At 33.8% G+C, this 17,273-nt stretch overlaps 1 non-coding gene across 1 annotated transcript; it reads right to left on the reverse strand.

Moving 5' to 3' along the window:
- Positions 1–730: 730 nt before the first annotated feature.
- Positions 731–837, reverse strand: LOC133793123 (small nucleolar RNA R71). The gene has a single exon (XR_009874583.1). It is a non-coding gene; the product is annotated as a small nucleolar RNA R71 (small nucleolar RNA).
- Positions 838–17,273: the final 16,436 nt, after the last annotated feature.

Below are 17,273 nucleotides of genomic sequence, written 5' to 3' on the forward strand. Positions count from 1 at the left end.
AACCACTGAACCACGTAAAAGTTCTTTGTGTTTTCATTGAACGATTTAGATTAATTCTAAGTTCATTCTCAAATTTCTTAATTCGCTGTTGACGAAAATTGCGTCAACAAAAAAAATTAATATTCCCTCTAATTTGGTTGCTCTTCATTAAGTTTTCTAACTTGGTTGTTGTCGCAAATTTCTAAATTCCAGGTTGTAATAGTTTATGCAAAAGAAAGGTTCTAACAGACTAGTGCCTTTGGATCCTGAGATTGAGAAAACTTCTAGACAAAACCGAAAGAAGAAGAGGTTAGTGGAGGTGATGACTCAAGATCCTGCCTGTGCTGTTGTTAATGAGGCAGAAGCTAATGAGCCAGTTGAGAATGCACGAACACTGGGGACTATGTGCTCCCTACTGTTATAGGATGAAATTTTTACATTAGAGCATCGACAGTAACTGCAAATAATTTTGAGGTCAAGCCAATGATTTTATAAATGGTTAAGTCCCCTGTTCAGTTTGGTGCTTCGCACTAAGGATCCAAATATGCACATAGCCAATTGATTGAAGCTATGTGCAACATTTAAGTACAATGGGTTAAGTGACAATGCGATCGGACTGAGGTTGTTCCCATTCTCATTGTGAGACAAAGCAAATAGTTGGTTGAATTCTCTTCAAGCCAACTATTTTACTGCTTGGGAGGAGCTAGCTCAAAAGTTTCTTTCCAATTTTTTCACTTCATCAAAGGCTACAAGGTTGAGAGACGAGATCAATAATTTATGTCAAACGAAAGGTGAATCTTTATATGATGCATGGGAAAGGCTTAAGAAATTATTGAGAAAGTGTCCCTATCATGGTATTTAGAAGTAGTTGTTAGTCCATAATTTTTACAATGGGTTGTGTGGTACTACTCGTACAGTCATTGGTGATGCAACGGGAGGTACTTTCATGAGCAAAATTGCCAATGAAGCTTATGAGCTATTGGAAGATATGGCCATAAATAATTATTAATGGCAAGAGGAGAGAGGGGGAACTAAAAAAGTGGTTGAAAACATGAATTGGATTCCATTACCACTCTTACTAATCAAATATCTCCATCGACTAAGTTGTTACATCATAACACTATCTCGGCTTAAGCCATGCAGATGTAGATTATTTGTGAAATTTGAGGGGGTCCTCATTCCTTTGATCATTGTACGACAGCATACCCTAACAATAATATTCCCATGGAATAGGCTCAAGAACTATGGAATTTTCCAAAGCCATACAACAATCCATATTCCAACACCTATAATCTAGAGTGGAGGAATCATCCAAATTAATCTTGGAGAAATAATAAAAGCCAACAATCTCAGCTTCAACCACAGTTTCAACAACCTATGTCTCAAGCTCCATCTCAAGCATCATCCTCATTGACACCTAGGCCACCAGCTCCTCAAGAAAAGCCTAACGAATTGTAAGCTTCTTTATTGACTTTCACCAACACAAAGACTCAATTTATGAAAGAAACAAGATCTTCTACCAAGAATTTGGAGATGCAAGTGGGTCAGTTGGATAACATGTTGAATAACATGCCTCAAGGGAATTTTCCTAGCACGAAGTGGTGAATCAAAAAGAACAATGTCAAGCAATTATTCTGAGGAGCAAGAAACAATATAGTGGGCATGTATCAGATAAGTCAGTAGAGAATAGTAAGGAAAGTGAGGTATCTAGTACAACTGGGAAGAAGGTTACTGAAGACCTTCCTACAGAAGAGGTGACACCACAAATTTTTCCTCCACCTAGAGTTCCATATCCGCAACGACTTAGGAAGACTACTCTTGATAAACATTTTTCTAAATTATTAGAATAATTCAAGGCATTGCACATCAACATCCCTTTCTCTAAGGCTTCTAAGCAAGTGTCAAGTTATGTGAAATTTATGAAGGATATTTTGACTAAGAAGAGAAAGAGGGAAGATTATGAGATAGTAGCATTGATAAAAGAGTGCAGTGCTGTCTTGCAAAGGAAGCTTCCTCAAAAGTTAAGGGATTTTTGAAGTTTCACTATACCGTGCACCATTGGGGATTTTGTGTGCAACCATGCTTTGTGTGATTTATGAGCAAGTGTTAATTTTATGCCCTTATTTGTATTCTATCAATTTGGACTAGGAGAGGCAAGGCTTACTATGGTCACTTTACAGTTGACGGATCAATCAGTGAAGCACCCAAGGGGTATCGTTGAAGATGTGCTAGTAAAAGTGGACAAGTTTATCTTCCCAATGGATTTCCTTATTCTTGACATGGAGGAAGATGTTAATGTTCCAATTATTCTTGGGAGGCCATTCTTAGCTACGTGGCAAGCATTGATTGATGTCCAAAAAAGTGAGTTTTGACTAAAAGTTCAAGATGATGAGGTGGTTTTTAATGTGTTCAAGGCCATGAATTATGCTAGAGCTGATGATAGTTGTTTTAGTATTGATGTGGTTATCGAGTCGTCATAGGAATGAGGAATTTTGAAGATCCTTTTGAATTGAGCCTTACTACTTCTGATTTGAATGATGAGGATGTTTATGAGGTCATAGGCTATGTGAAATAGATAAATTCTTACTGTCCAATGTATAAGAAAAGATTTGAGAATATTGGAAAAAAACCTGAGAGACCATTACCTTTTATAGGGAAGCGACATCTTAGAATTGAAGTCACTTCCAGATCATCTCCACTATGTTTATTTGGGTGAGAATGAGACATTTCCACTTATAGTGTCTTCCTCTCTTTCTGAAGTGGATGTTGAGAAGTTGTTAAGGGTTCTTCGGGCTCATAAGTTGACCATTGGATGAAATTTGGCAGATATTAGAGGAATTAGCCCATTGACAATGATGCATCGTATTTTGATGGAAGATGATAGAAAGCCCACCATTGAAGCTTAAAGAAGATAAAATCCATCAATGAAGGAAGTAGTGAGGAAAGATATTTTGAAGTTGTTATATGTCAGGGTGATTTACCTTATTTTTGATAGTGCTTGGGTGAATCTGGTTCAAGTGGTTCCAAGAAAGAAGGGATGATAGTGGTAAAGAACAAGAATAATGAGCTCATTCTAACTCATACTGTGACCAGTTGGTGGATTTGTATAGACTACCGCAACTTGAATAAGGCTACGAGGAAAAACCATTTTCCTTTGTCTTTTGTTGATTAGATGTTGGATAGATTGACATCATAGTTACTATTGCTTCCTAGATGGTTAATCGTGATATCATCAAATATCCATCGCATCTGAGGATCAAGAGAAAACAACATTTACTTTCTCATATGATAGTTTTGCATTTTGTAGGATGATTTTCGGGTTATGTAATGCTCCAACAACATTTTAGAGGTTCGTGATGGCTATATTCTTGTTAGGATCATTTTATGTTAGTTTTATAGAGTAATTTTGAGATGTTATTTGAGTGTTTTTGCTTTAATTTGTCCATATTTATGTTTGTTTTCTTCATGTTTCAAGTTTTAAAGGTCAAGCAGATTATATGGAGTGAAATGAGAAGAAACATATTAAATATGATGAATATGATAAATTTATTGTTTAATGTGGAGTTTCAATATATAATGAGTGGAAAATACTAAGTTGAAGATACTCAACAAGCTTCGTTTATGCTCAGTAAAGCAAGTCTGAAACTTCAAACGAAATTTCAACAATAATTTCTTCATTTTGTGGAAAAATTCATGGAAATAGAAGTTTTAGATATTTCTCTTAGCTTTTCATAGCTTTTTGAATCATCAAATTCAATGTTATATTGGTCAAAATACTATCAATACTCTTTGCAGATTTTTTACGAGGTGAATGCTTCTTCCACCGCGGTTGCGCCCAAACACTAGTGCGACCGCGCCCGACGTCGACTGAGAAGAAAATTGTTTTTTAAGGATATTTTTGGTATTTCATCACTCAAAGGTTGGGGCACTATAAATACATCTTAATAGAACGTTTTATGTTAATTTTGGGAGCCCTAGAGACTCATGGGAGGCTAGAGAAGAGCAAGAGAAGCATATCTAAACTTTATTCTTATTTCTATTCTTCTTCTCCTCATTAGAGATAATAATATTACACAATGGAAAATAGTAAGACCATTACAACTCTAAGAAAAATAATACAAATGACAAGGTGATTAACTAAATATGATTACAACTCAATGTCAAAACTTACAAGTAAATGTAGAAATATGTAGATGAAGAGAATAAAAGAAAATACAACTCTAGACAATAGATACAATTAGACTAGAAGTATTAGAAGAGATTGCAACTCTAAAAACAAAAGATACAAGCAAATATGTAAAGAGAAAATAAAGAGAAGAAATAAAAGAAGTAGAAGAAACAAAGTAAGAATAAGAACAAAAAAGAAATCACTCTATCACTCACACAACCAAAGTGATGAGCATTGAGGATCACCAACTTGAAGAAGGTTTACAATCTTTGTCCAAAAGGTTATTTCCCCTATCTCAAGCACTAAAGGATTCTCACAAAATGGAAATAGATTTATTGAATAATCAAGTCTTTTGGTGTATTTCTAGCTAAGTCCTCTAGTGGATAAAAAATCAAGTGAGCAATAGGTCCTATTTATATACTTTTGAGATACCCTTTGAATTTTAAATTCCTCCAACCTCCATCACTGTTACCAATGTTTAATTGGATGTTTATCAAATTAAAAATGAGTTTTGGGAGTTACATGAGTTATTAGAACCGTTCAAGATGGAAAAAATAACTTGGAATTGGCTGCCAGTGTCCCTGGCCTCAGCCAGAGATGTTCCTGGTTGCGACCGTGAGTCTCAATTCTCCATGCCATGGCCTGGAACACTCGTGGCCACATCCATAGGTCCAATTTCAGCAAAAGTTAATTTTGTCATTTCCAAACGGCTCTATCCTTTTCCCACATGACTTTGTAACCTCCAAACACATTATGGGTGTTAAAATCATGTCTCCAACATCCATATCACTTATGACTTTAATAAATTCAAAGCAAAATATGTAACATCAAATCTACATATTATTGGGTAATATTTGGGGGTTACAAATTTATAACTCCAAATATGATACATATTTGAATATTCACATTATCCAAAAATATAACTCTCATTTTGTATGTTACAATATGACACACACATTGTCACATTATTTAATCTAAATATCATATTACATAAATAATATAACACTCATTCTATATTTATCATAATTCATTTATGATTATGAACTACTTTTCTTTTCTAGGGCTTTAATGGAGTCTTTTGAAACTATTAATTAATTTAATACAATTTATATGATTTATTCTTTTATATTGTGATCTATTCAATTTATGTTTAACGCTTGTGAATATATGATCACCATTTTCATGATTCATATATTTTTAATTCAACATCTGAGAAGTGAGAGTTAGTTATGTTATAATTTTTTGGACACAAATTTTGATATTGGACAAGAGTACCTATATGGTTTATGTAGCTTTAGGATTGTTGTGGTTAATGTCTACTGTGTTTGAATTTATCACAAAGATGTAGAAAGTTCGCATATAGGTTGAGGTTTATATATCCTATTACGAATATAAAATGATTTCGTTAATCCACCATCACAATAGGGAGACGATTAGTAGAAATTGTATTAATAAAATATTATAGTGGATAGATGATGAGATTAAATGCCTTAGTGTTACATCCATATAATTAATTATTTTTTTGTTATTTTTATTAATTCTTGTTTTCGTTGTTTATATTCTTGAAATCTGAATTTTATTAACCAAATAGAATTAGGAAGTTAATTTTTAATAGTTGATAATTCAATCGTAGTGGGAATGATCTTGACTTAATCATTTTATTATTTGTAACGATTACGTATACTTACGTATCGAATTTTCACAATAAATTTTTTGTGCCGTTGTCCGGGATTGAAAATTGTTAATATCAAATTAATTCATTTTTATTCTAAGTTGGTTGTTTTTCCTTCATAATTGTAACTTGGTTTGTGTCTTGATTTTCTAATTGTAGGTAGTATTGGTTTATTCTAAGCAAAGAAGTTGATAGTTTGAACAATAAGGAGGTAAGCATTTGGCTGATGATGTACAACAAAGCGCTTTTGGGAGGCAACCCAATAAAGTTTCATTTTTATATTTTGTTTCCTTGTTTTGATGAAAGTTTGCAACCCAAGGAGGACAACAATGAAAGTCACTACAATGGAGCAATGCATTCGATTACAGGAAAGTTTTCTTTTCTTTTTCTTTTATTTAAACATTGTCCCCAATGTTTAGATTAAGTTTTGGGGGAACATATTTGATTTTTATTGCTTTACTCATTGTATATATATTTTAGTTGTCTATGTTTGGTGTTTGTTTAGCTTTTGGTTAGGTTTATGATTTTTTTAGGGCGTTAGTGTGAATCAAGTTAACAATGATTAGCTAGTGACAATATGTTGAATAATATGTTGTATAAATTGGATGGAAATGAAAGCTATAAAAATCTGTGTCCTTAGTTGAATGTTTCTTTCCATTTTTACTTGGGTCTACTTAAATAATTGAGAGAATGATCATGATTTTTATTAAATATTCTATGATTAAAAATCATTTGCTTGCTGAATAATAAAAATGAACCATGGAAATGTTGTTATCCTACAACTTCTTTGCTTGCTATTTGAGATGAAATTTTAGATGATGTATGCTTAGGAAAATAATTTAGGCAATTCCCTGGAACTATTGAGCCTTTCAAGCTAGCATTGATTACTTTAATCCCTAGTTACCCATTTTTGAGCTTAATGTGAATCTTTTTGTTGTTTGATACCTATTTTGAGTTTCATTGAAACTTTGTTATTTGTCCTTCCCTTGTACCATGAGCATATGAAAAGATTGCGGGTTTGTTTGTAATGGGGTTTATTTTTGGAATATGTGTCAATAGGCGAACAAAAAGATTGAGGGAGAAAAAATATATTTATGGAAATTGAACTACACTCCTATCAACTATGCAATGAAATAAGTTTGGGAGAGTGTAGATTCAATAGAAAAAGAAAAATGAAATTTTTTTATGAATTTTCTCTCAAATAAAGACAAGGGGAATTTGGGGGGTTTTTTGGTTTGTAAATTTGAAATCAAGATTGGTTTGTTTTATTTGTGTGCTTGTGGTATAATCTTAAATGACTATTCATCTACCTTAACAAAAGCCTTTCATTATAATCCATGAAAGTCCTATTGGTTTTTGGGCATGTATTGTCTACATTAGTATATAGCAAGCTCATAGGATAATGATATTGATTGATTTTTTTGAAAGATTCTGTGAGTATAAATCGATTCAAATGCATGTTATTTATTAATCATGATTATGAGAGCTTTTATTTTTGTATGGATCTAAGTAAGATGGAAAAAATATTTTGACTGAAATTCTGGATTAGTGGTTGAGTTTCTTGAATATTATATGAACATGCTATTCATAATATTTTGAGGCTTAATTCGTTGTTGTCGGCTTGATTCAGTTGTGTTGGTTTTCTTAGGTTTTTAGTTGTGTTTTTCTTCTTTGTTCTTTACTCCATGATGATTAAAGATTAAGTGTGGAGGAATTTGTTAGGATCATTTTAATTTGTTTTAGAGAGTAATTTAAGATGTTATTTGAGTGTTTTTAATTTAATTTGTGCATATTTATGCTTGCTTTCTTCTTGATTCATGTTTTGAAGGTCAAGTAGATAATATGGAGTGAAGTGAGAAGAAACATGTAAGGGGCTGTTTGGGACACCTTTTAGAAATGTTAAAAGCTGCTCTCTAAAAGAATTGTGTAATAAAAGTGTTTGGTAAACAATCAGAAAGCAGCTTATTGAAGAATTTATGTAGAATCTACAACTTTTTGAAAAAGCTTTGCGCTAAATATATTTTTATATTAATATATTTACTTTATTATTATGTATTACTCAAAATAAAAATATTTAAAATAACTTAATATGATAATAAAATAAAAAATATTTAAATCTTAATTATTTTTATTTTCTTCAAAATATATAGTTATCAAACACATGTAAATTTCATGTTTTAGAAAAAAAATTAACATGTTTAAATAATTACAATATTTATATTAAAATCTATTGAGTATAGTTAATATAATTTGTTTTAATAAAATTAATATGACATCTATTTTAGGCTTTTAATATTTAACAACACTTTAATCATATATATATAGTTTACCAAACACTCTCATACAACTTTTTAAACTCACAACATTTTAAAATCTGTAATTTACCAAACACTTAAGAGTTTTTCCCCGCAACACAACTGCAGCTGCTTTTTCCCACAACACAACAACAACTTTTCTCCACAACACAATTGTACCAAACTGGCCCTAAATACGATGAATATGATGGATTAAGTGTTGAATGTGGAGCTTCAATATATAATGGGTGGAAAATACTAAGTTGAAGATGCTCAACACGCTTTGTTTATGCTTAGTGACGCAAGTCTGAAACTTCAAGCCAAGTTTTGACCATGATTTCTTCATTTTTTGGAAAAACTCTTATAAATAGAAGTTGTAGATATTTCTCTTAGCTTTCCATAGATTTTTGAATCATTAAATTCAAAGTTATATTGAGAGCATTATGGTCAAAATACTCTTGCTCATAGTTTTTACAAGGTGAATGCTTCATCCACTGTGGTCGCGCCCAAATACTAGTGCAACTGCGCCCGACGCCGACTGAGGAGAAAAATGTGTTTTTTAAGGATATTTTTTGTATTCATCACTCAAAGGTTAGGGCATTATAAATACATCTTAATAGAACGTTTTATGTTAGTTTTGGGAGCCCTAGACACTCATGGGAGGCTAGAGAAGAGGAAGAGAAGCATATCTAAACTTTATTCTTATTTTTATTATTCTTCTCCATCTATAATTCTCATATGTCATTAATTGTTTTCTTTATGATTATGAACTAATTTTCTTTTCTAGGGCTTTAATGGAGTCTTTTAAAACTCTTTATCAATTTAATACAATTTCTATGATTTCTTCTTCTATACTTTGATCTGTTCAATATGTGTTTAATGCTTGTGAATGCTTGATCACTATTACATGATTCATATGTTTTTAATTCAAAATTTGAGAAGTGGGAGTTAATTATGCTATAATTGTTTATACAAAAATTTCAATATTGGACGAGAGTACCTCTATTATTTGTGTAGCTTTAGGATTGTTGTGCTTAATGTCTACTATGTGTTTGAATTTATCACAAAAATGTAGAAAGTTCGCATATAAGTTGTAACGCCCTGGATAGCCAGGACCGCTACACTGTGTGTTTATAAAGTGCTAGACTTGCTAATCAAGTCATATAATTAAAAGCGTGTTATCGAAACTATAGAGGAACTAGGGTTAAAAATGTTTTGGTCTCAAAAGTCTCATTTTCATTAAGAAACATTATCTATTTACATGGGATTCCAAAAATATTAAGTTTAAAGAATGTTTACAAAAGTCATAGGGTTTATATACAATAACAAGCCATATTAAGGCAAAACAGACAGTTAGGTAATCCATGTCCCGATCCACTCCTCGACCATGGCGATCGAACAGCTGGCTATGTACATTCAACCCCACAACCCTCTAACTCAAGATTGGTCCAACTTGCCCTTGCCTTTACCTGCACCACGTAGCACTCGTGAGCCAAGGCCCAGCAAGAAAACACAACAACAGAGCATAAGCAATCAACAGACAAATCAATATCTCATATTGCATCACATAATCTCAACCATATAACCATTCAGTATAATCAAGTATTCCACATACTAAACATATCAGCTTATATCATTTATAGTTCACAAACGATAACTAGGGCTAGCGCCCTCAGGCCGCTCCCTCCGTTATCCTACTGACTCCGGCCCGCTTAAACCGAGCTCAGTGAATATTAAGCAGTCCTCGGCTACCAGTGGCCAAGCCGCGCCCTGTACGCAAGTATTATGTACGACACTCTTAGGCCGCTTTTACATGTCCCATGGCATAATACCATCATTAACACGATACAAATATCAGAAGCACTTAGTCCCATCACAAACATATAACCGGGTGCAGTTTTCTTACCTTCCAATTCACTAGCTTTGATCCCTCGACTCCTTGAGCACGATCCCCCTCGAGCCTTAGCGCCTACCTAAACACAACCATAGGTCAAAGTCATCATCAAACCTCAAGTTCAAAACCTAGCCTCGGGGCCAATCCCGAGTCCCCGGGAAGTCCTAGTTCCACCAAACAAGGTGGTGGAACCAAACCCCAAACCCTTGGTCAAAAACCCTTGCAAATAACCCTAAAATCCTCTTCAGAAGGCAGGGTAGCTACAGCGCTCATGGGAGGGCGCTACAGCGCTACAAACAGAAGCAAAATCCCCTTAGCACTCATGGCCTAGCGCTACAGTGCCCAAAGGCTAGCGCTGTAGCGCTAGTCACAGACAGACCAGCATCAGTTTTCCCTTCCTGCGATTTCCTCGAACCAACCTCAACCAAAACTCTTCCAAATCTTTCCCAACCTCAAAAACAACCTTATGACCATATTCCACTCATCACAAGCACCCCAAATACCTAGAAATTAAGCACATGCATCCCCAAACTCAAAATTCACCATAGCCACTCCTAAACACTAAAACTCAGCAGAAACCAGCTGAACAACAAAGTTAGAGTTAAGAGTTTATACCTCTGGTGGAATTTCGACCTCAAGGTGCCTCTAGACTTCCTTGACTTGCTTCTCCTCAACCCTTGGCTCCAACTTCCCTAGAATTCCCATCAACACAGCTTAGATAACTTAGCTAGGAACCAAAACCAGAGCTGAAGAAACTTATAGAATTTACCTCAAGTGTTGATGGATCCTTGCTAAACCTCTACCAATTCCTCAAACTTAGCTTGGAATCCTTGATGCTTAGTCTATCCCAGTTCTCCTCTGAGCTTTGCTCCAGAAACCCTCAAGAAATTGATGAAGGAAGCTTAAATCGACCTTAGAAAACTCTCTCTGTTTTTCTCCCTTTCTTTTTCCTTCCTTTTTCTTCTTTTCTCTATTTCAAACTTCTACACTTCTCTACACTTCCCACTAACATAAAGTCTCAGTAATTCCGTCCTTAGAAAGCCAAATGACCCTAATGCCCTCCCCTTTATTCCTAACCCTTTAATCCACTTAAGGGCATTCTAGTCATTTTACTCAATTCCCGCTAACTCCTCGAGTGTCTCTAATATTTCCCGCTTAACTCCCGATACCTAATTAATCACCATACTATACCTCAATGCCAAGATAGACTCCAGTATATTCACTAAATTTCCATTTATACCCCTAAGCTCACCCCGAGCCAGGTATAAATTCCCGCCATGACTTTTTCGCTACTTTACTCACTAGGATCGTCTCGAGTCGCAGATCACAGACATATCCACATAATAATGTGGTCTCGACAATTATCACATATATCAATACAGTTATGCCCATAATGGCCAAAATTACGATTATGCCCTTCTAACCTAATCAGGGCCTACATGCATACTAATACACATAGTCATGCATCTCAAATATTCAAATAGCCATTTAACATGCTTTAAATCATAATCATGCATCTTAATCATTAAAGTCACACATAATTCCCATTATACCCTCCAGGCACACAAATCAAGGTCCTTAAGCCTTAATAGCGAATTTGGGTCGTTACATAAGTTGAGGTTTATATATCCTTGTATGAATATAAATTGCTTTCGTTAATTCGCTTTCATAATAGGGAGAAGATTAGTAGAAATTGTATTGATAAAATCTTAGAGTGGATAGATGATGAAATTAAATGTCTTAGTATTACATCCATATAATTAAATATTATTATTTGTTTTTGTTATTTTCTATTTTTATTAATTATTGTTTTTCTTCTTTTATATTCTTGAAATATGAATTTTATTAACCAAATAGAATTAGGAAGTTAACTTTTTGTAACCTCGTGGGAACGATATTAACTTAATCACTTGATTATTTATAATGATTACGTATCTTTGCATATCGAATTTTCGCAACAACTCTTCGACATGGTTGAGAAAAGTATTGAGCTTTTTGTGGATGATTTCTCTGTTTTTGGTTTGTCGCTTGATGATTGCTTGACAAACTTGGAGTTGTCTCTCAAGCAGTGTGAAGAGTTCAATTTAGTCTTAAATTGGGAAAAATGTCATTTTATGGTGAATGAAAGAATAGTCCTTGGGAAAAAAATTTCACGAAGAGTTGTTGAGGTGGATCAGGCTAAGATTTCTACTATTGAAAATTTGTCACCTCTGGTCTTGGTGAAAGGGGGGAGAAGTTTTCTTGGACATACGAGATTCTATAGAAGATTCATCAATGACTTTTAGATGTCAAAGCCTCTTTCCAACTTATTGATGAATGGGTTTATTTTGATTTCAATGAAGAGTGCCTCAATGCTTTTAAGGTACTTAAAGATAACTTAATTTAAACATCTATAGTGTTGGGGGAGAGTGAGATTATAACACCACAATATTAAGAATCTATACACAATTTTCCTTGGCAAAGACCAATAAAAGATTGAGTTAGAGGATGCAAACCCTAGTTTGTAGACCAAACTTCTTGGATCTTCTTGAGAGATTCAAACCTTGCTAGAACTCCACTTGAACTTCTTCTTCTTCAATGGAAAGCATAACTAAGGCTTATACGCGAGGAGTGCCGCTGTAAAAATTCTCTATTTCCTAGCCCTTAATGGATGCTTAAGGAATTTCTAAGAGGAAATGGGGATTGGGATTGAAAAATACTTAAAATTCACAAAGACTAGCACTTTCTTTATGAATTTCTTGGAGAAAACTTGTGATCTTGAAAGCTAGAGAGAGAGAGAGAGAGCTTAGAGATATATTTGAGAGAGTGATAAAGTCTATCAAATCTGAATGAGAACCCATTAACAGTGTAGGTACTGTCATTAGGCCTAACCAATAGGATTAGAGCCTTAAAACACATCATTTGGAGCTTAAAACACGTATCTGTATGGACACATTAGGCGACGCATCGCCTGCTTGTAGGCGATGCAGGCAGGCAATGCATCACCTGTTGGGAATTGATGCAAAGCCATCCTGGCATGTCAAAACTCTCAAAATTTACCTTAGACACCTCCAAATGATCCCAAAAATTTTGGGCATCCTTAGATACCTCATTGTATCACTTTGGACTCAAAAACACAATTTTTTTAATGACTACAATAGAAACTCAAGTTTCACATCTTCAATATGTAAAAACATTAAGTATTTTACACCTAGCTTGTATAAGAACACTTGGTGTTTGTGTTTTAACCAATCCTAACATTCCCCCACTTAGTTAAATAGAAACTTCTACATCTAGCTCAAAAGATTATCAATGTCTAAAATAAAATGTCTTTCAACTTGAACTTTACTTTAGTAAAAATACCACAAAATCTTATCGAAATCATTGGTTGCTTAAAAATATTGAACCAAGTATTCTTCATGATAAAACTGGTAATACCTCACACACCTCCACTTGATCATTTCTTTTCCCATTTTTCTCGCTTAGCACTCAATGGCAATGTGCTCGTCCTTTCATGAACTTTTTGATGAGAAAATCCAACTCCCATGAAAGGCGACACCATCTCATCCTTTCATCTATTAGGTATTATTGTTGCAAGAGTATGATATGGAGATTTGAGATAAAAATAGAACGAAAAATCTAGTAGTGGATCACCTATCTAGACTCGAGTTGAAAGAGAACCAAAGCACTAAGGATGTTCCAATTAATGATAACTTTCTGGATGAGCAACTATTTGTGGTCAGTAAAGGGTCTATGGCACCATGGTTTGCAAATTATGTTAATTTTTTGGCAGCCAACATTGTGCCTTGAGAGATGTCTAGGCAACAACTCAAGAAATCATATTCTGAGTCGAAGCATTACTATTGGGACAAGCCTATGCTCTACAAGAATTGTAACAACTAGATTATCCGTCGTTGTGTGACAATATGAAATGAATTCAATATTAACTCATCGTCACACTCTCCATTGTGGTGGTCACTGTAGAGTAAGGGTGCGCACAGGTCAGGTTTTTGAGTTTTGGGTGCATCGGGTTCGGGTTGGGAAATGGGGTACCGAACCTGCTCCGATTTTTTTGGGTTTTTGGGTAATTTTGGGTTTCGGGATGGGTGGGGTTGGGTTTCGAGTGGGATTGGGCTGAAAATGGGTTTTGGGCCGAAAATGGGCCTTGGTAAAAAACTTTCAAAAATACCAATTTTTTGACACTTTTTTATTTTATTTTTTTACTTTTCACATGTTTTTTTCAACTTTGTTGTTAGTTTGGTTCAATTTATTTTTTACAAATTGGGCCTTGGTAAATTTTTTTGAAAGGGTAAGGGTTTAAGGTTTTTTGTCATCAAATTTGAATTAAAAATTAATTTTTTTTAGTTGATCGAGTTCAGGTGTAACCAGAACCCGTGTGTGTTTATTTACCACACCCGAAACCAATTGAACATACTCGGGTTCGGGTCTAATCCGACCCAAAATTAACAGGTTTGACCAAAAAGCAGATTTTGAGATTGCAGGTTAGGCGGGTTTTGCGGGTCAAATGTTCACCCCAACTTTGGAACTACAAAGGACAGTGGCAAAGGTATTGCAATGCAGTATGTGTTGGCCTACTCTCTTTAAAGATGCTAATACTTTTGTCAAGGCTTGAGATCATTGTCAACAAAACCAGGAATATCTCAAGGTGGAATGAAATTCCTTTTAATGCCATTTTGGAGGTTGAGTTGTTCGATGTCTGGGGGATTGATTGTATGAGACCTTTTCCATTGTCGTATAATAATAAGTGCATATTTTCTATTGTGGATTATGTTTCAAAATGGATGGAAGTAGTGGCAACTCCTACAAATGATGGTAAAGTGGTTCTTAATTTCCTTCATAAACATATATTTACTCAGTTTGCAATAAGAGTTTTGAGGCCCTGCTTGGTTGGTGTGGAGTTTGTCATTAAAAAGCTTGGGCATATCATCCTCAACAATATTCATATTTATCAATATTACTTGTTCACGATTGAGCACTTCTATTTGCCTATAGACACGTATTTTCTTTTCATTTATTCGAACCATGTACTTGAGAATTATACTATCACTCTTTTCATTCTCACTCTCTTTCGAAGAGGTTTATTAACTCGAAGACATTCTCCTAGCAAATGCTCTCCTTGAACTCCTCTTGAGGCGATAGCTAAAATTTCATCCTAGTATACCATCCTTACAATTATCTAAGGGAGAAGTAAATGCTAGTCCTAGAGGTCATACCGTACTCGAGGATTGAGTCTAACATTCAAATATAGCAACGTCGGTGCTTAGAGTTTCACTTGTTACTCTTTCATAGTATAGGGAACAGAAATCTACACCACCAATTAGAATTTGGATTATTTAATATTAGTCAAAATTAATTTAATTTATCATATTAAAAAATATACAATGTAGAATACTGATTTTTTTTGTTCATTATAATTTTTTTTCAAAGGAAAAATCTTACAATCCTTTTTTTATATATAATTATTATTCAAATAAAAATAATAAATTTTATTTATTCCAAATAACATAAAAAATTATAAATACACATTATGCTAACATATTTTCTATTCTTTCTTTTTTTTTTAAAATATTAATTAAAGTAAATAGTGTAAAATTCAATCTTTAAAGAGTATTTGTTTTATACTCAAAAATTTTCATAATAGGTTCAAAACTTGTCACAATAGATTTTTAACGTATCCTGATGAGTTATATTTTCTAGATTCTTGGTCTCCAAGAAACTGTGTATTTAATGTGACAATTTTCCTTGTTTATTTTCGTCCTTAAGAACAAATTTGGTGAAGATAAAAGAATATTTTATACAAAGAAGATATGTTCCTTATTATAAATATATTCTTTCCTTTTTTATTCATTAAGGCCTTTTATTCCCAAATCAATTAAGATATCATGATATATTTTTTTAATTATATATACTATGATATAATAGTTTTTAATTCAGAATATGAGCTGGCTTGAAGAAGATTCAAATCCTATTGGAAAAAAGATTCATACATAATGTCTATATTCATTGTTATATGTGTTATACTCAAAATTCGACACTTTCAAGTGGCAGCCGCGAAGCGATGATGTGTCAAGACAAAGTGCCAAGACACAACAATCGTCACCAACCGCCGTGACGAGTGGCCCTCGCCACTTCCCCAATACTCAAGAAGAGGTAGGCCTGTAATGCCCTACTACCTTAGAGTCGTTACTAAGTGAATTTAAAATGTGCAATTAACTCACTGAACGAGGTTTTAAGAACAAAAGTGTGATTAAACAAAAAGTTATGGCTGTAAACTTTGAAAGTATCCTATTTCATTGAAAATTCCAAGTGTCTAACGTTTGGGATCCCAAAATAAGATTTATAAAATATTTACAACTCAAAATAGGTTTACAGATAACTAACTATCAAAAATCACAGTTTAATACAGCCATTTCTCAAAATACCCCAACCAAAGCAGTTGGGCAGGCCAGACATGTACGCACCGCCCCACGCTCTCCGTACTCATGGCTGGTTGACTTTTTCCTTGCCCTTACCTGCAACACAGAGCACCCGTGAGCCGAAGCCCAGCAAGAAAACTCATACAGCACATAACATATGCATATTATATAACTAACATATCAGATAATCCACAAATAAACAGATAGTCCATCGGACTAAACAAATATGGCCATGCCGTCCCAGAAGCGTTACCAAAGCACTACAAAAAAAAAAAAGTGTTTTAGCTACCAAAAAACTAGTAGCAAACTATGTCTTTTTGGTAGCTAATACCATTTTTGCTACCAAATTTTTTTGGTAGCTCGTTCGTACCTAAAACCCCATCGCTAAAGGTTTCTTGCTACCAAAAAATATTATAGCTAATTATTCTTATTTGCTACTAATTTTTTAGTAGCTAAAAATATTAAATCTAGTAGCTAAAACACTACTTTACGGGACTACTAGAGGGTTTTTGATACTATAATTTGGTAGCCAATTACATTTAAATTAGTAGCTAAAGAATTGTGGAAATTAGATCCTGTACCCATTTTAAATAATCCACTTTAATTTTTACCCACTATTTTTAACTTTTATTTTAATACCCAAATTTTCAATTGATGTACCCATTATACCCCTTCAATTAAATGCTTTTTTTCTCCTTAAACACATTACAATTAGAATGTATTTCTAATTTAACTATAATATGACACATATAATACATATTGCAACAACACTTAGAATCATGTGCTCAAATAAGGGTAATTTGGGAAATCTCATGATAATAATGGGTAAAGTTCAACTAAATATATTTAG

The sequence above is a fragment of the Humulus lupulus genome, chromosome 7 (assembly GCF_963169125.1).
Source record: "Humulus lupulus chromosome 7, drHumLupu1.1, whole genome shotgun sequence".
Taxonomy (NCBI): Eukaryota; Viridiplantae; Streptophyta; class Magnoliopsida; order Rosales; family Cannabaceae; genus Humulus; species Humulus lupulus.